This window comes from Rhinolophus hipposideros (assembly GCF_964194185.1).
Source record: "Rhinolophus hipposideros genome assembly, chromosome: 22".
NCBI classification, from domain to species: Eukaryota; Metazoa; Chordata; class Mammalia; order Chiroptera; family Rhinolophidae; genus Rhinolophus; species Rhinolophus hipposideros.
The window spans coordinates 34,345,797-34,367,245 of NC_138068.1; the positions used below are offsets into that span (position 1 = coordinate 34,345,797).

General features: G+C 34.5%; 1 protein-coding gene and 1 long non-coding RNA gene across 6 annotated transcripts in view; both read left to right on the plus strand.

Annotated features, from left to right (window-relative positions):
• Positions 1-21,449, plus strand: part of MACROD2 (mono-ADP ribosylhydrolase 2) — a 2,186,605-nt gene that overhangs the window by 24,862 nt on the left and 2,140,294 nt on the right. The gene's annotated exons all lie outside the window — the stretch shown is intronic.
• Positions 1,993-20,536, plus strand: LOC308490818. Its single transcript, XR_013992264.1, has 3 exons — positions 1,993-2,088; positions 18,752-18,851; positions 19,897-20,536. It is a non-coding gene; the product is annotated as an uncharacterized lncRNA (long non-coding RNA).

Consider the following 21,449-nt stretch of genomic DNA (forward strand, 5'->3'; position numbering starts at 1 on the left):
CTCATGGATGCTATACTGGGTAAATTTAAGTTTTTCTTGGTAATGGAAACAATGGGATAAAAACGTCTTTTTTCTAAGTAAGGTTGTACTGTTATTCTAAATATGTCATGTATCTCTGTGATAGAGACCATTTTAGATTTCTCTGGTACTATATGAAGTAATTTTTATTTAAAAGTAAACATAAAATATCTCAGTGTGCATATGGATTGAATTCTATTACTTTGATGATAAAAAATTGCTTAAATGCTGTGATATCTGAAATGTGTTTACAAATTAACAACTTACTTTGTAATTACTTCAAAAAATGAGTTCTAATTACTTACAAGTTGATAACATGCAACTTTCCTTTAAATGTTGCTTGTACTAATTTAAAAAAATTATTTAAAAAAGAATATATTAAAACTAATGAAAAGTCAAATTTTTATTCTAGGCATTAATTTATATTAAGTGTAATATAATATAAAGGTGTTGGAATCCACTAGAGTTGGTCACTACTATACACTTATACGTCTGTATTTTTCGTTGTATATTTATAAAACAAAGTAATACATTAAATCAAGGTCATTGTGTAAAGCACTCAGAAGATATAAAACATACAGTTATAAAATGATACTTTCCTCTTACCTAAACACTGAATTCCAAACAGGCACTATAAATACTGATAACATTTAGGTGATTATCTTTCTAAACCTTTATGCATTCTTAAATTTTATTTAATGCAGCAGTGTGTCAAGCATTGTTCCAAGCACTGACAATTTGGGAATTTTTATTTACACCTAATAACCCTAGGAATTAAGTAGGCCAAAAGATTAATTGATTAGTTAACCCAGCCAGTCAGGCATGAGGGTCTGTGCTCTTAATCCTGCTGCCTTTTACACTTATAAATACTCTACTACTGTGTGTGTACTCGTATGTAGTATTTTATTAATTTTTTAGTACAAACTAACATTATATATACATGATGCTTTTGGAGCTTTTCCCACTTAAAATTATATTTTGATGTTTCCTTTTTTTCCAGCAGCTATATGTTTTACCATAATTTATTTAAATTTATTTACCATAAATTATTTTCTTTGATGGAAACTCTTTTTTTTCACGATTGCAAACAAAGTTATGATGTATATGTTTGTAATCCTTGTGTATATTTATAGAGAGATTTCTATAAAGTAGAATCCTAAAAGTGGAGTTATTGTATCACAGGCAGTACATATTTAAAATTTTGGTCAGACTGTCACATCATTCTTCAAAATAGCTGAAATAGTTTATACAGATATCAACATTGTTATGAATATTGTTTTCTCATAACTCTGCCAACAAAGATACTATTAATCCCTGAAATGTTTGCCAGTGGTATGGGCAAAAACTGGTAACTCTTTGCTGTTGCTATTTTCGTTTTGCCATTTGGGTTTCTTTATCTGTTCATAACTTTTGCCCATTTTTTAATTGGATTGCCCATTTTTGTGGTTTAACTTTGTAAATGTTGTAATACTTTTAAAAAGTCTGTTGTTGAATGGTGTGGTGGTTAAGAACACAGATTTGAACTAGACAGCCAGGCTGAATATTGGCTTTGCCACTTCTTTGGGAAAGTTTCTGAATCTCTGTACCTCAGTTTCTTCATTAGAAAACAAGGTTAGTGATGGTATACCTCAAAAGATTATTGAGACAAATAAATTCGTAATTATAAACAACATAGAATGTTGCGGAAAACGGCGGAGACCGAGAGACTCACGCGGCACGCAGAGATCAGGGAGAACACAGCTTTATTACGCCTGTGGGCTCAGCGGGATTTTTCCCAAAGACTGAGCACTTACTGGGGTTGGGCGCTTTGCTTTATAGGGTTAGGCCTCCGGGTTTGGGGGGCATTCGCGCTATCGCAGCGCTAGGGATTGGTTAAATCTGGCCGGGGTGCCCGGGAGGGCCGTCCCTAACAGCTGTGATCGCTCACTATTGTTTTGACGGGAAAGCCTCTAATTGCTGTGCTCCCAGGAAACTGCTCCGATAAGATATGCAGGAGGAGGGGGACGGAAAGCTCCCAAGGCTGTGCTCACAGGGAAGAACCGTCCCAACAAGAACAGTGTCTAATCCTTAGTAAGTGATCTCTCAATGCTAGCTTTTATAATAATTATTGCTGTTGTCATTTGTGCTGTTTTATTAGCAAAATTTAAAATTTTTGGTCACATCTGCTAGTGTTATTTTAATGTCTCTTGCATTTTAGGTTTTACTAAATTAAGACTTCTCATTCTAATATTTATAAGAAAAATGTAATTTTTTAGTTTCTGCAAAAAAAAATAACAAGCCTATTTTTACTTTAGGCTTGTTATCTGTATGACATTGCTTTTTGTGTGGTAGGAGGTGGGTGGTCTTAGATTCCCCCCCCCCCCCAGTGTGTATTAGTTATCCCTAATGATATTGTCTTAATCGTATACTCAAATTTCCATGTATATGGGAATCTGATTTTGGACTCTTCATTCTATTTCATTGATACATTTGTGTTCTGTTTGTCAATTCTTGTGTTACTATGACACTTGTAATTACTACAAATAATGTATTTTGATAGTTTGGGGAAAATACAGTAATCATTTTTCAAAATTTTTTGTGTTTATTTTCATACACTTTTTAATACTGATTTTAGATTCTCTATTCATAAAGTTCTATTCATATTCTAATTAAAAATTTAATCATATATCTTTACAATGTTGAATGTTCTTATCTAAGAATATGTCACCAAATGTGACGGGCCAGCCGCCACGAGTCGAAAGGTTCCTGGAAGGGGGAGTGGGAATGAAAAAAAGAGACACACACAAGAAATAAAGCGGCTGGTCTCCAGTGATGCTGGAGCGCCTGATTTAATCACCTTCACCAATATATACCCTATGGGTACGTGCAGTTTAACAATCACATGGGTGCATTATCTCACAGAAGGTAAATTTCTAACTTCAAAGAAACTACAGAGTCACTACAAAACTCCCCAAAGTAATTAACATATGAAAGAGACTACCAAATGTCCTGATAGCCACCAGTTATCTGTGTCCCGGAAAACGGCCACTCCCACCTCATTCCTCAGCAACTTGCAAGCTCCCCAGGTGTTTTGCAGAGATAATGTCTGAGCCAGTTCATTAGACTTCAGAGCAACAGTAAATGATGGCTCCCCACAACCAAAAAAATTAATAAATATGATGCATACACATGGAGAATCTAAACAGTACTGACAAGCATAAATGAAAAATACGTCTTTCTCTATGACTCACTCCCTAAAATCTGTAACCACCTGTAATAGTTCATGATGTATGCTCTAGAAAAGTTTGTCTTTATATAAATGTGTATTTAGAACTCTCCTATCCTTTTATACACACAGAATCATGCTCTAATACTGGTTTACTTCATTTATTTTTAAAGGCTTCTTAGTCTTATCATTGTATGGAAGTACTGTGATTTTATTTAATCACTTCCTTATTGATGGGCATTTTGATCATACCAGTTTTTGTTTTTGTTAATATAACTAATATTTTATAGAATGTCCTTGTATATTTATCTTTGTATTCTTGTATATGTTTATATCATAATAATTTCTAGACGTGGAATTGCTAGGTCAAAAGGTTCAAGATTTTCAGTTGATAGACGTTTTCAGTTTCCACTTTAAAAATGTTGAACCATCATTATATTCTTACTTGTAGTGTATGCGGATGCATATTTCCCACTACTTTGGATTTTATCAACTGTTTTATTTTTGCCACTATGATTGTTTTGCTATTTTTAAAATCATGAGTGAGGCTGAACCTATTTTTATAGATTAATTAGCCATTTGTTTTTCTGTTTAAGCACTTACTGTGGGCCAAGCGCTATTCTAAGTGGGTTGCATGTTAATTTAATGAATATGAATCCTCATATCATTTGCTTTTTAAAAAATGATTTTTTTTCTTATGCACCTCCTAAGAGTTCAGTTTATGTTAAATAAATTACTTTTAGTTATATGGATTGCAGATTTTTTTTTTGTTTCACCTATTGTCTGTTTTTAATGATTGTATATATATAAATTTTACCAACAATTTTACATTTTTATGTGGTCAGATGATGTTTTATAGTTTTCTTAATCTTGCCAGTTTTGGTCAGGCTTGTTGCTAGATATTTATTTAAAAAATAAACATAGATTTTAAAAAATTATGAATGGAATCTTTATTCCTATTTAATTTTGTAATTGATTATTGGTGAGGTATAGGAAGTGTTGATTTTTGAGTACTAATCTGAAATTTTGTTATTATGCGTAGTCTTTTAAGAGATACTCTTGGATTTCCTAGATAGACATTAAAGCGTTTTCTGCAAAGGATGTGCTTATAGCTTCTTAATATTTGTACCTCTTCTTTTTTTTTTTTTAATTTATTGGGGTGACAATTGTTTGCAAAAGTACATAGATTTCAGGTGTACAATTCTGTATTACATCATCTGTAAATCCCATTGTGTGTTCACCACCCAGAGTCAGTTCTCCTTCCATCACCATATATTTGATCCCCCTTACCCTCATCTCCCACCCCCCACCCTCCTTACCCTCTGGTAACCACTAAACTATTGTCTGTGCCTATGAGTGTACCTCTTCTTATTTCTTTTTCTTTTGCTTTGACTGAGCTCACCAGTACAGTTAATTAATAGTGCTTAAAACAGGCATTTTGTCTTATTCATGACTTTAATGAAATTTATTTTTAGGATACTATTAATATTAATAGGATAGTAACCTTATCTTTTAGGGGCACTTATTTTGAGGAAAGTAGTTTACCTAGTAAATGGACATTACCTTGAATGTTAAGCAACCTAACTTTTAATTTGGTATTTGTGCTTGTGCAGATGTTTTATTCTCAAATCTCCTATTTATATAGTGAGGATAATTATTAATCTGTAATGTAAAATTCCTATAAGGAAGTTGCTAAACATATATGAAATATCATTGTAGTCATCCTATAAAAAAATCAGTAAATGAGAAGGTTGCTGTATTTTGAGCTATTTTCAAGTCCTAATTGATATTTCCCACATGGGGCATGATTTCTGAGTCATGGAAAATTTTTTTTGCTGTGAATTTTTGGTCACTCTATCATTTATCTTTAAAGTAGTTTGTATTTTTCATGGGTATAGTATAGTGAAAGCTTATTCAAACTTTTCTCTTTTTTCCTGTCAGCTCTTAAATTCATTGTTTAGGAAAACAGAGGGGTAAAGTAGTACAGGTAAACAAAAAGTGGTTAACATATACCCATTTTGAAATCATTCAGACAGCCCACAGGAATTCAATAATGAACAAGACACAGTTTCTGCCTTTTGAATTCTATATGATGTTTAATAGCCTTTACTTGTCTTCTCAGCTGAGATTTACTGAGAATAATATTTTATTAGCCTCCAGTTCCCAGTACAATGACTGGAATCTCTTGGGTTCTCAGTATGATTTTTCTTAACATATTTAATGTTTATAAAACGTATTCAGAATACATATTCTGATTCAGTTGGTGTGGTTAGGGCTCAGGAGCCTCTACCCTATTAATAATAAGCACCTCAGGGTGTTGTCCTGTGGTTGCTCCCCATATACACAAAATTGTTTCTGAATAGAGATTTTTCCATTGTATCTCATCAAATATAAATTTTGGAGGGAGAGGTTCACTGTCATCTTCCATTCTTTAGTAATGTAAATTTGCCTTTCACTTTACACGTCAGCTTTTCATTTACGAGTAAACTGTTCATTTAGTGCAAGTGTGGGTGGGCTGTTGGTATCCACTTAGTAAATATGTGTCGATTACTTAACATTGTTAACTTGCAATAATTATAGAATTAACTGTAATTTAGTAATACAATGATTCATTTTAATTTAACTTTGTTTTTTAATATATTTTTTAAAAAGCCCTTCTAAAAACTGATTTGGTCTTTTTTTCTCCTTGATATTCTTGTCATGACTTAGGTGCATAGAGCTTGAAAAAGTTAAGTGTTTCACATGAGGCCCCAAATATTTTTTTTAATGACCAAAGTCTAACCTTTATTTTAAAGAGTATTGCATGTGAGTAGCTGGTTTTGTAATAATGACACTGTATCTTCTATTTTGAAATTTAAATGGTGTAATTCGATTTAGCAGTGTAATTTAGCTTGAGACTTTTTGAAAGTTTTTCTTTGCTTTCCTCCTCTCCTGCCAAATTTTGGTGATACAAGATCTGACAATTAAGTTCATGAACTTGTTGCGACAATGTTGCTAACGTTTTTTGATATCAGAGGGATTGGATTATTCATTATGAATTTGTATCAGCTGAATAATTAACCAAGTTTACTATTTGGAAGTGCTGAAAAGGCTGCGTGAAAAAGTTAGACGACCTGAGCTTTTCACCAATTCGTGGCTCTTGCATAATGACAGTGTACCAGCTCACACGGCACTGTCGGTGAGGGAGTTTTGAGCCAGTAAACAAATAACTGTGTTTACTGGGTATTAGAACACCCTCCCTACTCACCTGACCTGGCCCCCAATGACTTTCTTCCTTACCTGAAGGTAAAGGAAATATTGAAAGGAATACATTGTGATGACATTCAGGACATCATGGGTCATATGATGACAGCTCTGATGGCCATTCCAAAAAAAGAGTTCCAAAATTTCTTAGAAGGGGTGACTAGGTATTAGCGTTGGTGCATAGCTTCCCAAGGGGAGTACTTCGAAGGTGATTGTAGTGATATTCAACAATGAGGTATGTAACACTTTTTCTAGGATTAGTTTTCGGACTTACTTGTCAGACCTGGTATGTTTACCATGCATAGCAGTTTGTTTCCTTCCTTCCTTCCTTCCTTCCTTCCTTCCTTCCTTCCTTCCTTCCTTCCTTCCTTTCTTCCTTCCCTCCCTCCCTCCCTCCCTCCCTCCCTCCCTCCCTCCCTCCCTCCCTCCCTTTTTTGCATAGCAGTTTCAGTGGTGCTGTTTACTCCAGACTGTATGAGTATCAGGCTCAATGACCCTGGTCCTTCAGGAACACTTCCAGGATACCGAGTTGAAAGATGTTTTTACGTTTGCATAAGATATACTCCTTTGCCTAAAACAAACCAGCCTTTGGGAAGGGCCTTTTTCCAGGAAGTGCCTAATACTTCCCTTTTCCTTTGTTGTGCCTCTCTTTACCTACCCATGGTATAAAACCTTTCTACCCTGCTGGGAGTTGGGAGATGGCCTTTGGACAGGAGTCCACCATAATCCCAGGATGCCGGCATTTTTAATAAACCTGCTTTTTTTTCATTAACCTCGTCTCTCAAGTTTTGGATTTCTTCTGGTGAGCCGCCAGATCTTTAGCACGGTAACAGTTATAGTCTAAGGTAGCTTGCAATATATTAGAGCATTTTTTGTACTGTTATGTCATAACACTCCAAAATATGAACAGATAATGACCAATCAAACATGATTGCAGGATATAAGTTAAAAAAAGTTTGTAGAATTTACTAATTTTGGCATCACTAATTTGGTAAAAATAGAAGTGTTGATGGGAGTTTAATTTGTTACAATATTTCTACAAAAATTCTACAGTAAAATTGTACTTTAGTAAATATTTTTATTGGTGAGTAGAATCAATTACTTTCTACTTTTTTGGTGTTGTTCATTTCTTTCTTCCATTGCATTTATATTCTTAGGATGTAAGTTAAAAAATGTGAGTTGTAAGAGTTACGAAAACATTTTCACAGAGTCCTATTTAGTAATTATTAAAAGCTCCTTTCATGGAATTATATAATTGATACCATATGTATTTCATCATGATGGGCATTTAAATATTTTTTAAATAATTTTACAATTTTAATAAGAGATACATAGTTTCTTGATTGATATCTTAATTGAACTGTACCTAGCTCAAAGGAATGAATATTTCATTTCTGAATTTATCAGTGACATTGCTAGTCTATGTGAACAAACCACCTTTGTTTATCTGTGTGGGTGGAAATAAGGGGTGAAAAGGTAGTCATGATAGTGACGTAAATGATGTTGGATCTGTTGGCAGTTTCTGGGTGTGGGCCTGGATTGTATCTCCTGAAACCAAAGAATAGAAACATGGACCCAAGAGAGGCAAAGAGTTTTAAAAAGAGGATAGTTTTTTGAAAGCAAAGGGTCAAATGTCCCGAGTGGGAGGGGGTCACGAATGGGGGTGCCCAGTGATTGAGGCAAAAGTTCCTTTATACCTTCCCTTCCTGCTTGGTGAAGGGGGCTGGAGCCTTCTAATGGAATTCACCTATCAGGTTTGTCCATCCTGAAGGGATTAACGAAATAGCCCACTCCTGTCTATCAGATCTGCTCTTTTGTCTGGCCAAAAGGGATTTGAGATAATTTATTAATCTCAAGGCGTGTTCTCATATCTTTGTCCTGGAGTGAAGGAGACATTCCAGAACCTGGAGTTTCAGGATATGGCTGCTTTTGGTTTATTCCACCTGACTACTTAGCAATGTACTAACTAACCTGTCTCAATAGACTAAGAATTATTTGAGGTAATGATAAGGGAAACAAACATTCCTTTGGAATTAGGAAAGATTCTTCTTTATTGTTTGTTTGTTTGTTTTAACAGATACTTTAAAGTGCTTAATATGTGTCACATTTAATTTTAAGGGCTTTACACCTGTTAACTTATGTAATCATCATAACTTATGTAATCATAATTTATGTAATCATCACAACCCCATGGAGTAGGTACTGTTGGTAGTAGTAGGTTGTATTATATTGTTTTACAAATGAGAACCCTGAGGTAGAGCCAGGTTAGCTTGCCCAAGGTCACACTGCTGTTGAGTGGCAAAGTCTGAATGTGAATCCAGGCCTTCTGGATTCATTTATCCTCTTCATTTATCCTCTGTTAGTGCTGCCTTTTGTTTTCCAAAAGCATTGCTATGTGTGTGTGTTAAGTGTTAACTATTGTTAATAGTTATATTTGATTTTTGGAAAGATGTGCTTTATGCTGTGTATTATGTAATTTTTTATGGATTGCATTTTATAATGCTATGTTTGTTTTTAATTTAAAACACAAACAACTATTAGAAAAGGTGAAGTTGTGGATAATAAAAATGGTAATAATCACTGAACATTGTGAGGAAGAAGGCTTTGTCCCCTCAAGTAGATGTGTAATGAATATCACTTTATACCATTTTAAAAAAATATTCACATTTCTCTGTGGTCTATCTGTATTCCAAACCTATTGAAAGTTAAAAAAAACAAACCCGCTTTATTTAAAAAAAATTTTTTTACCAGTTGGCATTTTTCTTTTGTTTAAGTTAGAAGGGTAGACCAGATATTGAACATAAACTATATTTTGCAGCTTTTAGCGGCATCTCTGACCTTGCTTGTCAGACTGGAGCACTAAGATATCTATGGGTTTTTATCTGGGATAGGTGAAGCTACACAACAAAATTATTACTCTTTTAAAGCACCATTTCTACCAAAAGATTGGTGGAGGTGGAATATTAAGTAATTTAATTGCTCGGCATTTAAGATTTTTTTTTATGTTAAAACTAAATGATTCTCAAGATAAGAGGCAAAGAGTTTTATAATAATGGTTTCTACCCTAGAAATCTTGGAGGTATATGTCAGTTCTTTCTGTGGAAAGGTTTCAGGAGAGCTTAATTGTATTTGAAGTTAGTTATTGTCTTGGAAAGTTGTAAAGTAAGTGAACTAACAATCAACATAAAATGCTGGTCAGTAAAGTTGAGAGAGTACCCTCACTTTATTAGTCAGTTGCTGTAGTATCATTATGGGAGTCTCGGTTCTTCTTGCTGCTGCACTGAAGAATCAAAGGTCAGCAAGCTGATTTACATGCAAGCAGGATTTATTAGTGATATATTCTCAGGGAAGAGAATGGGCCTACCCGAGGTGGGGGAGAGAGGGAAAAGGAAAGGGGGAGAAAGAGGGAGAGGGAGAGAGGGAGGGAGAGAGAAAGCGTGCCGGTAAGGGAACGCCCTGTCCCGAGTACTTTAGTTTGGTGGGTGGGGTGAGGTAGTTACATATTGATTTGGCAGGAAAAGTGGTGCTTGCTCTTCCATGGGAGGGTGTGACCTCCTAAGATGGATGAAGGTCTGCTGACTCAGATTCTTATCTTGCTCCAGACCATCTCTTGCCATCTGTTGTGTTGTAAAAACAGATACATGGCCGAAGGCAGTTAATCAAAGCTAGTTATGAGCTTTTTCTGTAGGCACTATGGACCCCCTTCTACCCGCCCTCCTCCTCCATTTTCTAACTTCTGCCTAACATTTTCAGTATACCAACTGTTAATAATCTTTGTTGGGCTGCTGAAAAGAATCGTATTACCAGAAACACATCTTGTTTTATTTTTTGGAAATATATCAATGCTTTCTTAGATTTTATTATAGCAAACCCCACTTTTAAGTAAATTCTAAGTAAAATTAGGATTTGTAAAAAAGGTAATTTTTAATATAATTACCTTGTTATAAAGGGTTACTTAATTTACAAAGGGTTGAACATGGTATACTTTTAAATAGCTTACTTCTTCAGCTTCATCAGATCATTATATGTGCAGCATTCAGGCCTGCATATAATATAAACAAGTAAGTAATAAATAAAGCAAGCAAGAAACATCAATGGTTCATATGATGTAGGGATGTTTCTCTTTGAGTCCCCAAATGATGTAGGGGACTTTTGAGTGAGTGAGTGAGTGCTGGGATCGTGTCTTGTGAGACCAAAGAATGGAAACACGGACCCAGGAGAGGCAAAGAGTTTTGAAAAGAGGATAGTTTATTGAAAGCAAAGGATCAGACCTCCTGAGCTGGAGGGGGACCCAAATGGGGGAGCCCAGTGACTGGGGCAAAAGTTCTTTTATACCTTCCCTTGCTTGCTTAGGGAAGGGGGCTGGAGCTTTTTCATGGAATTCATCTATCATGTTTGTCCTGTTTGCCCATCCTGAAGAGATTAAGGAAATAACCCATTCCTGTCTATCAGATCTGCTCTTTTGTCTGGCCAAAAGGGATTTGAGATAATTTATTAACCTCAGGCATGTTCTCATATCTTTGGCCTGGAGTGATGGAGACATATCAGAACCTGGAGTTTCAGGATATGGCTGCCTTTTGTTTATTACACCAGGGACCCCTCCTGTCTACCTAGCAACATGCTAACTAACCTGTCTCATATAGATGATTGTTTTTTTAAATATAAAACATCGTGTGGAAAGATGAAAAAGATATAAATTTGGAAACCTGTATGGTCAGTGTTTTATTTTTTAAACCTAATGGTTTGGGTGTAAACAATGTGAATATAATCGCCTTTAATTTCCAAATACTACAATTATGGTTTGAATGTGCCACTTATTTTTTGTTATTAAGTATGACATTTAAAACAGTAATCATTTGACTTGTAGAGTACCTTGAATGTATTCTTACAGTCTCCAGATGGAAATTGTGGCACAAAGCTTGTTTTAGTGACTTTAGGAAGAAAATGGGTGTGGGGTGGGTGCAGGGCACCTTTTAATAGGGTAATTATGGGGAAAGCAAATTAAATGGTTTGCAGTGCTGCCGTGGTGTATTTTCTATGTGGAATTTTATATCCAATAGCAGAGAGAAGTATAAAGCATTTTCTCTTTAAAAAATTAAATCAGGAAGAAACATACTTTGTTCTTGAGGTTTTACTGCCATCTAGACTTGACTGGAGAAGAAAAATAGCAATTGTTAAAATTGATATAGTTCACAGGTTTTCATATTCTTAGTCTAAGTTTCTTGGTTTATCACTACATATTTGTTGTTCAAACATGTTTAATTTACCTCATCTGTAAAACTGTTGATTGCAAATTTTCTATAAATTGGCTAATTACTTTTATAATAAAGAATATACTTACATAAAGTAAATTGTGCATGACAAAAGAATAAAAAAATTTAACTTCTGTCTTCAAATTTTTTTACGTATGTTTTAGTAGGAATTAGTTGGAGAGGGTTTTTGGGGGGCTTGCTGATAGTATATAAGAGGATTACTAAAATGGCATTGAGGGAAGAAACTCCTGTAAACCAAGGCTTCCAGATACGTGATGTTAAGTGGTTGAGATTCTTCTAAGGACGTGTCCCTCAATTTTCTGTTCTTGCTGTTTCTCGGGTAGCAAGCTGAGTCCAAATTGCAATGACAAAAGAAATAATAAGAAAAAAAATCCATAGCAGCTCTGGGAAACAGGAAAGGGTGCAGTCAGTAGGCCAGAAAATTTGGGAACTTTCTGGAATATATGACTGATAAGATTAGATTATTAAAAACCACTGCTACTGAGCAGCTTGTAACTCAACATAGGGAAAATATCTGGTTTTCTGAGTAGACAATATACTTGCTTCTGTAATAGTTCAGAAATTCACCCAGTTTAGAGATGGCAGTGTTAGGGCAGAGAAATGGCCCTGTGAGCAATACCAAGGTAATTAGAAGACTACAGAAAAAAAATCTGTCTACTGGTCTCTTCCCTTTACCATGTTAAGGGCAAACCCCTTTCACAAAGTCCCACAGCCTTACATCACAGGCATGATGGGAGTGGGGGAGACCTTGAGGAAAAGAAAGCAGTGACCTGCACCAGCCCTCAATATTGAACAATCTAGGTCTTTATTTAGAAATATGAAGACAATCATGAAATACTGGATACGTGTTTGAGGAAAGTCAGCAGTGCTAAAGAGAAGACTCATACTAAAACAAGCAACGCAGATAGTCCAGAAATTACAGTTGATGTGGAAAAAAAAAGCAAACTGAAAATTTTTGGTTAGAATTGGGAAACATTGTATTGAGAAGGAACAGGGAAAGAAGTTCTAGGTCATTAAAAATATGATTGCCAAGTAAAATCACTAGAGGCCAAAAACTATAGAGGATGCTAGAATCCAGAGTGCTAAATTGACTGTAAAGTTGTTCTTAGAACACTTGCTGACCTAGAGGCTTACATTTAAAGGTCACATAGGTTTGAGGGGATAGATCTTTGGGCTTCCACTAGATGGGGAATTGGAATTGAGGCCTCTGTATAAGGTCATGGCTCATCAAGATCATGTTTCAGTGAAAGAAAGCTTAGAAAATTAAATTTAACAGCAGAGAACATTAGAGATTTTTCTTCTATGGGCATGTAGGTGTAAGACTGAAATACCTCACTTAAAAATTTGTGATCATAAGCCTGCATTCATGTGGGTGTGAAACTCTAATTTATACTTTCTGCCTCGTTCAGGAAACTAGGCAGTGAAAATTATTTGAAAATACACGTAATCAAATGTTGGTATTTTTACAAAGCACCTAACAGAAACAAAAGGTAATACTCTTTAGGGAGATGCACCTTCAAGATAAGCTTTTTAGTATGCTTGTTGTTAGAGCTTTTTAGTATGCTTGTTGTTAGAGCTTTTTAGTATGCTTGTTGTTAGAGCCTGTGTGAAGAAAATCAGCAAGCATGAGCAAAGAGTAAGCAGGAAAACCAAACAGCAGAATTAAACTTCTGTGAATGTCGCATATTGAAATTACTACATGAGTATGGAATATATGTATAAAATGTTTAAAGAAATAGAGTGGGGGATTAACAACATGAGCAAGGAACAGAATGCTGTCAGGAAATACTAGGAAGATTTGAAAAAGAATAGAACTTTTAGAAATTAAAAACATAATAATTGAAATTGAAAAACATTGAATGGCTTAAATAGATTAAATCCAGTGGAAGAGATTTGATGAATTTGAAGATAGATCTGAAAAAACAACAACAACAGAGCTATGGAAACATGAAAGCAATATTTAGAGGCAGAAGAATAAGCATGTCTAACACATGTGAAGTTAGAGTTCCAGAAAAGGAGAATGAAGAGACTGATGACAGTCTTATCTAAAGAAGGAATGACTGAGAATTTTCCAGAATTAAAAGATGTGAATAATCATTAGACTGAAAAAAACACAGTAAATTCAGAGAAAGATAAATAACTAGATAATACTAAAGACAAAGAAAACTTAAAAGTAGCCAGAAATAGATAGATAATTTACAAAGGTATAAAAATTAGACTGGTAGCAAACTTCTAAACTACAGCAATGGACGCCAGAAGTCAGAATTCAGTCTTCAGATACTAAAAGAAAACAAATGCTATCCTCGAAATAATAACCAGCAAAGTCATTCAAAATCAAGGGTTTTGAAATATATTTTCAGATAAACATGAGACTGATAAAAATGTAAAAGTTTGGCTATACTGTGTTGGTAAGCATGTGCATAACAAGGAGAACTCTTATCTTGCAGAAGTATAAACAATCACTTTTGAGAGTAATTTGGCAATATCTAGTATGTATGTATATAGATGTTCATGTGTATGTGTGTATACACACCGTAGCATCGTTTGTTGATGTATTTTGAGCATGACATAAGTGAAATCAAATTTTAAGGAAACAAAATTTACTACTTACAGTACACTTGAATCTATCTCTGTGCCTTACCACTTTGTTCACTTTCTTCCTTTTTCCCTTCACTCTTTACCACTCACTCTTCTCTTTAAAAAAAAAAAAAAGAAGCTGTTTGTGACCTTGACCCACTATTGTGATTTTATTGATGGGTTATGAGAGTACTTTGAAAAACACTACCTTAAAGAAACTCACACTAAGTGCAATGAGACAAGGATAAAGAGGTTCATAACAGTATCGTTTGTAAGAATGAAAAATTGGAAGCAAGCTTAAGCCCTAATAAATGAAGAGTGGATAAATAAACTGGAGTATCTCCATGTAAGGACTTTTAAATATAAATCACAATAAATCGGTGATTATACCTATGTTCAGTGGATACACTTAAAAATACAATGCTGAGTTAGAAAGCACAGTGCAGAATAATATATAAAATGTATTTATATGAAGCTTAAAAATGCAAAGCAATACTATACATATAGTATATATATATATATATATATATATATACACACACTATATATATAGTTTTATGGATATACACGTATGTGAGAAATATATCAAAAAAATCCATGGAAATGAGATACACCAAACTTAGGTTATCTCTGGGAGGGAAAGGTATTTCTGTTATCTAAATATTTTTTTCTGCATCAGGATAGTGTATACATAAGTGTTTATTTAATAATATCTTACACCCTTTGTATGTCTAAAGTATTTTACAATGTTGTTTTTTTTTTTTTTAAAAAAACGATGGTTGCAGTATTGATAGATTGAGATTTCTCTCAGAAGCAAAAGGAGTTGAACACTATGAGAGAAAAGTTTGAGGCCTATAAAGTAGATCCAGGAGATCAATATCTGTGAAATAGGAATTCCAGAAGTAAAAAATAGGCGCATGTTGGGAAGCAGTAGATAATAAAATGGTAGAATAAAATTTTCTTTAGCTGAAAAATATCAAATAGAATACTGAAATCAAATTTCCAGCAAAATCAAATACTGGTAAAACGTTGGCATTCCAAGGATGAAAAGAAAATCAAGTTTTCCGAGAAACAGGCTTATGCTAATGGAAAAAAGAATCAGATAGACATCTGATTTTTCTTATGCAGCACTGGATACTAAGAAACAGTGGAAGGTTTCTGTAGGGTTATTATGATCCTAAAGTTCTGTATACAGTAAAACTATTTCAAAACAAAATATATTTTGTTCCAAAGGACTCTGAACTGTTACACTTACAGACTTAAATGAATATTTCATGATTATATGTAAATAGTTTAACAAAATGAAATGAACCAGAATAAAGAATTGTGGACCAAACAAGGAAAGGTAACAGGCATTCTTTGGAGATATCACAGGTTCAATTTAAACCACTGCAATAAAGTGCATTGTAATTTTTTTGCTGGTGAAGGATCTTGTCTTCAATGTGTAAAAAGCTCAGTATCTGTTGAAGTGCAATAAAGTGAAGCACAATAAAATGAGGTATGCCTGTATACATTAAACATTGACAAACAAAAGCAAACAACAAACCAAAACCCAATCAATCAGTGAAACTTATGGCTAAATCTAAAATATTGTTAATAATGTACTTTAGAGAAGATATTCCTAATAAAATAGAGGATACGAAAAAAAATGACAACTAGGAAATAAAATGCTAGATGATTTAGTAATAAAACCTATGCTCTAGCAGGTGAGAGTGGTGAAACAGGGAAATGAAAAGAATACTATGTATATGCTATGCAAAGAATTTTTATTCATAGAATTATAGGAATGCATACTTTTCACTTCTTCGTATTTCTGAAGAAGTATTGGGGGAATGAATACATATTGAAAATTTGAGGAGACTTTTGTTAAAAGATAGCAAATGGGGGCGGCCGGTTAGCTCAGTTGGTTAGAGCATGGTGCTCTTAACAAGGTTGCTGGTTCGATTCCTGCATGGGCCACTGTGAGCTGTGCCCTCCACAACTAGATTGAAACAACTACTTGACTTGGAGCTGATGGGTTCTGGAAAAACACACTTAAACAAAAAAAAAAAAAGATAGCAAATGATTAGTTACCTCTCCGAGCCTTCTCCATATGTGTTTGGAATGACTAAAAAATGTATCTAAAAATTAGGTCTGCAACAACATTGGGCAGCAAGAAAGGGGGACACTGGTATAGCAGATTTTGGGGAATTCCATGAGGATAGAAAACAGATGGAAAGAGAGGAGCAGAGAAACAAGAGTACAGAAAATCACAACGGAATATGAGTTTCTCCTCAGTGTATCTCAAGAAACTCCATTTGTATTGTTGACAGTTTCAAAAATTTGGAGTAGTCTGTAGGGTAATCATCAGAGCAATTAATTTAAAAACTACTTGTAACTGCTGGAGCCTCTCTATTTGTACAGAATGATTGTCAGCAGGGACATTTTTCTCTAGATTAGAGTTGTGGCTTCTCTTATGCAGATGATGATTCTGGAAAAGCCTTTTGGTAATGTGTGATGGAGTTGCAGAGTAGCAGAGCAGAGCCTGAGAACTCTACCAACATCCAGAGTGGAGGAGAAGGAAAGGGAAAGAACAAATGGTCCAACATGTGTGAAATACAGTGAAATACTCCACCGCACAAGTAAAGTCTTCCTGATGTTGGCAGTCTGGGGGATTCCAGCCCACAACCTGCTTTATGACCACACATTATAAAATAGAATATGTGTCTTGATAGGCTCTGCCCACTCACATTCAGGCTGAAAGCAACTCTCCTACTCAGAAGATGCCTTCAGAGAGGGACAGACCCATAGATCTACTGGAGAAATGCAGGCCAGTCAGATAGCTCTAGAACACCATTCACAATTTTCGAATACCAAGGGATCACCAGAACACCAACAATACAAACAGAAGATGAACTAAGAAAAAAACTGACCCCTGAAGAACAGGAATAATACAAGAAGCAGATGGAATGTAAATGTAATTTGTATCCTCAGAGAGATTTAAGAGGATAAAACAGCTGAAAAAGTAAGTCAAGCTATTCTGAAAGAAGCAATCTGCAGAGTTGTCAGAAACAAAAATCTGATTGTTAACAAAAATAATAAATTGAAGGGCTGAAAGCTGTATTAATGATTTAGAAGTAAAGTTGGGGAAACATCCTAGAACCTAAAGATAAAAAGGTGGAGATGGAAAATAAAAGCAAATGTTTAAGTGACATGGGTCACTTAAGTGACATGGAGCCAGGTATTTCGATCTTCAGAGGAGATAAGAGAATGATCAAAGAAATAGTAGAATACAGTGCCTAGATGCAAGGGAGTGTTATATGGATGTTTAAGATCAGTGAGCTCAATATATACTGATGTGAAAAGATGGTCAAGATACATTAAGTGAAGAAGTAAGTTATAAGAGCAGTATGCATAGTATGATATTTGTGGTCAGAAATCATGCATGTTCAAATGTGCATGAGACATGAAATGTTAATGGTTTCATTTTGAGAAAAGGATGGAGGAATGACAAAATAATATTTTTTCATTTTTCTTAAAACAATGTTTTATAATGAACATATTTTTAAGAAATGAAGCACTAAAAGTTATGTTGGAGAGCATAGGAAGAGAGCACAAAATGAGGGTAGCAGTGGTTACCTAAACCACTTTAATTTACACATACGAGTAGTCTCAAGTCCAGTTTTTTTTTGTAACGTACTTTTTTGTTATTTCTTCACTATTCCTAGATTTTCACAGAAGTATATTTTCACACACTTCTCTAAACCTTCTTTTTCACTCAGAGTATCAGAGTGGGGATGCCTAATTCCTTCATTGTATGTGGATTTTATGAGAGATTTTATATATATATATATACATATACACAGATGGTGCCAGAAAAATGTATACACATTTTAAGAAAGGGAAAAACTATTAAAATTGTAATACTCAGTATATACTGATAACAAAAGATGAATACAAGTCACGTTTGACTTCTGCAATTACAAGAGGTGCTCAAAGTGGTTACCATCGGCATGCAGTCACTTCTGATTACGGTAGATTACTGCTTGAGCAACATTGACCAAAGTGTCCACTTGTATGCATTTTTTTTGGCACCCCCGGTATATGGAGAATACCTTAAAGTAAGGATATCTTCAAGGTATTGCTTTATTAATAAAGGGTTGTATCGATCTCACATCTTTTGTAGAATGAGGATATAAATAAAATAATGAATAACGAAAAAAGAAGAAGAATGACATATTCAAGATTTTGAGTTACATCCTAATGGGATTTTTTGTGTGTTGAGAGTAGGAATTCCTCAGTTCCAGACTAGTAACGTAGTATAATCACAGAGATGTGAAGTGGTGTTCTGGACCACCTAAAAGGCCCCATCCCTTTTTGTGAGGAGATGGGTTTGATCCTTGATCTCAATTTGCCACATCTACTATAAACTTCTGAACCCTCCACCATCATTCAGGATGCATCTCTCATGGTTGAAGAAGTGGTGGAGGACGACATGGAGAGAGTGCCTGAGGATCCTTGCCTGGGACAGTTTATGGGAAGAAAAAGTCTTACAGGTATTCTTCTTATGTATTTTACTTGGTTGCTGTGTTTTTGTTGGATAAAATAATTATTTCTCTGGATGGAGTGGAGAGTGGTTAGTGGGGTGTAGAAGGGAGGGGTGGGGTAGAGCCATCTTCTTTTATAAAGGTGGTAAAAGAATTAGGAAAGAATACTAGCATTTTTCTGTATTTCTTTTTCTGCTCTTGCACAATTTTTACTGTTACCTTCACAATGAAGGAAGTTGTATCAGAGTTCTTGAATTAAATAGACTCACTTCTGTGGTAATAAGATTCACCAGGAACATTTAGGTACATAGCATGGTGATATAATAGTATTAGCTAGCAGCAACTTTTAGAAACCAATGGAAAGTATTTAGATCTGTGAACTGTATTGAATTTTAAATATTTTGAATACATGTTTAAACGTCTTTTTTGTAATTAACTTGTTAACCATCTCTTTGGTAATGTTAATTGGTTATGTAACCATTTGACACTGATTTATGTCTCAGGCATCAAAATGTTTAACACTGCTAGTTGTTAGTTGTAAGTTGTTAGTTTACTGGAGGTCCTTCAGTCTTAAATTCTTGATTTTTCTCTAGAACAGCAGAGACTTAAGTGCCAAGAGCTTGGTGAATGTCTTTCAAGATAGCTCTAGTCCCAATGCAACTTAAAAGTATTGCAAAAAGATTTTTCTCTTCAAACCGTGTGTCAGGGAATTTCAGCGATTTTTCTATATATATACTTACTGAAGTTCTATAAATGGTATCTTCAGTTGTATACCTGATAGTTTTATTATAATTCTGTTGTGTTTTTTACATGATAATGCAAAAAGCATGCATGTGTGTGGGTGGGAAGTTGTTTTTGAAACCATAGAGCAGTTGGAACATATGCCTGTCACAACTCAATTAAGAGGATATGAACAAAGATTTACCAATAAAATTGGCCAAGTGAGAGCATATCTGGTAAAGTTTTTTTTTTCTTATTTGTTTCAATGTAAATAAGAAGTATGGTTCTTAAGAGAGAATTTTGTATTACTTTCTCTTCTCTCTTTTTTTTCTAGCTTTGGTACTAGGAAAAGAACTCTTTTTTAATCCCATGTTGTCTTCCAGCCCATTTTGGATCAAGAAAGACTCTTTGAAGACTCCTTTGAGAATAGTCTGTTTTGAAGAAGGAAAAGGAAATACTGTTGAGACAAGAAAGCAAACAGACCAAAAAGGATAATAGAAACATGTATTTTTGTTGTATGTGTAATACCAATAGGACTTCATAGAGTGAACATGGAGAGCTGAGAGGAAGACAATTAAGAAATGACTGAATTTGGGGGGCCTGATGGAAAAATGTTGGCCATCTACTAATGTGGAAAGACAGTTGATGCTTTCAGTCCCAGGATTCTCTGTCTCTGCTGTGTACAGTTACCATAAACTTGTCCCGCTTTCAGAACCACCCCTTCGTCCTCTGTGAAAGATGGCACTCTTGCTTCTGTTTCAGCAGTAACTCCAAGGATGAATGAAAATATATAGGTGTGTGTGTGTGTGTGTGTGTGTGTGTATGTGTGTAACTGCACTAAAAAGTACAGTTCATTTATTTATCGTTAGAACTTTGTAAGGTACTCCTCTTGTATTTTATAATTCTGTATAGCTCAAAACCAACCATTCATTATAGGGTTTTTTTGGTCAATAAATATTATATTTTCAAGATGACGTATGGTGATTCCTGATCATATTCTGGTCAGTTTTCTTCAATTTGATATCTATAGACAGCTTGATAAAACTGAGATTTTATTTTTTTATACTTAAATAATTATGCTATTTATGGTTATGTAATTGTACGATTTTCTGTTTTGTGATTTTTAACAGATTTTATTTTACTGTATATGACAAAATAAAAAATTTAAAATAATATGCTGTAATATGGATACTTATATAAATGTTCTAAATATTGTTTGGTTTTGGTATAAATCCTGACCCTGAATGGCAAATTTATCTTAATTATTGGAAATTATTTACCTGTGTTATATAGAAAGCATCTTATGGATTTGGCTTGTGTATATTTTTAAATTTAAATTTCATTTGTTTTTAATTCTTTATAATCATACTCTGTTAGGCAGGTTCTCTTTGGAAGAAAAGGGGAGGACTTTATGTTTTTGAACCTATAATTGGTTGTTTTACTTCTTCAGGCCAATACTGTGAACTCTGAACCTCGTTCCTAATTCTTCCGTCTTTCCTTTTTTTTAAGAACTTTTGGAGCAAATTGTGATCTATTTTGAGCATATCTCAGTTGTCAAGAATGTATTCTCCTCAGCCTTTCTCCTAAGAGAATTTCTTGATTGAAAGTCCTTCTGAGTGCTGTGATTGTGTGTATTTATGTAAGGGCCTGACTTTGTTTCAGCATGACATAGTGAATTATAAAAACGTGTTCATCACTGCATTGCTGGTAGGAACAAAGGCGAGGAATAACTTGAATGTATATCAAGAGGGAGAATGGTTGCAATGGAATATTGTGGAGCTGTTAAAATATGGGTTTATCTATTCATTTTTAAAGGAATGTCTGTGATATTTTAGTAAGTGAGAAAAGCTAGTTATAATTCACAAAATGTCCTGTTTCTAAAAACTT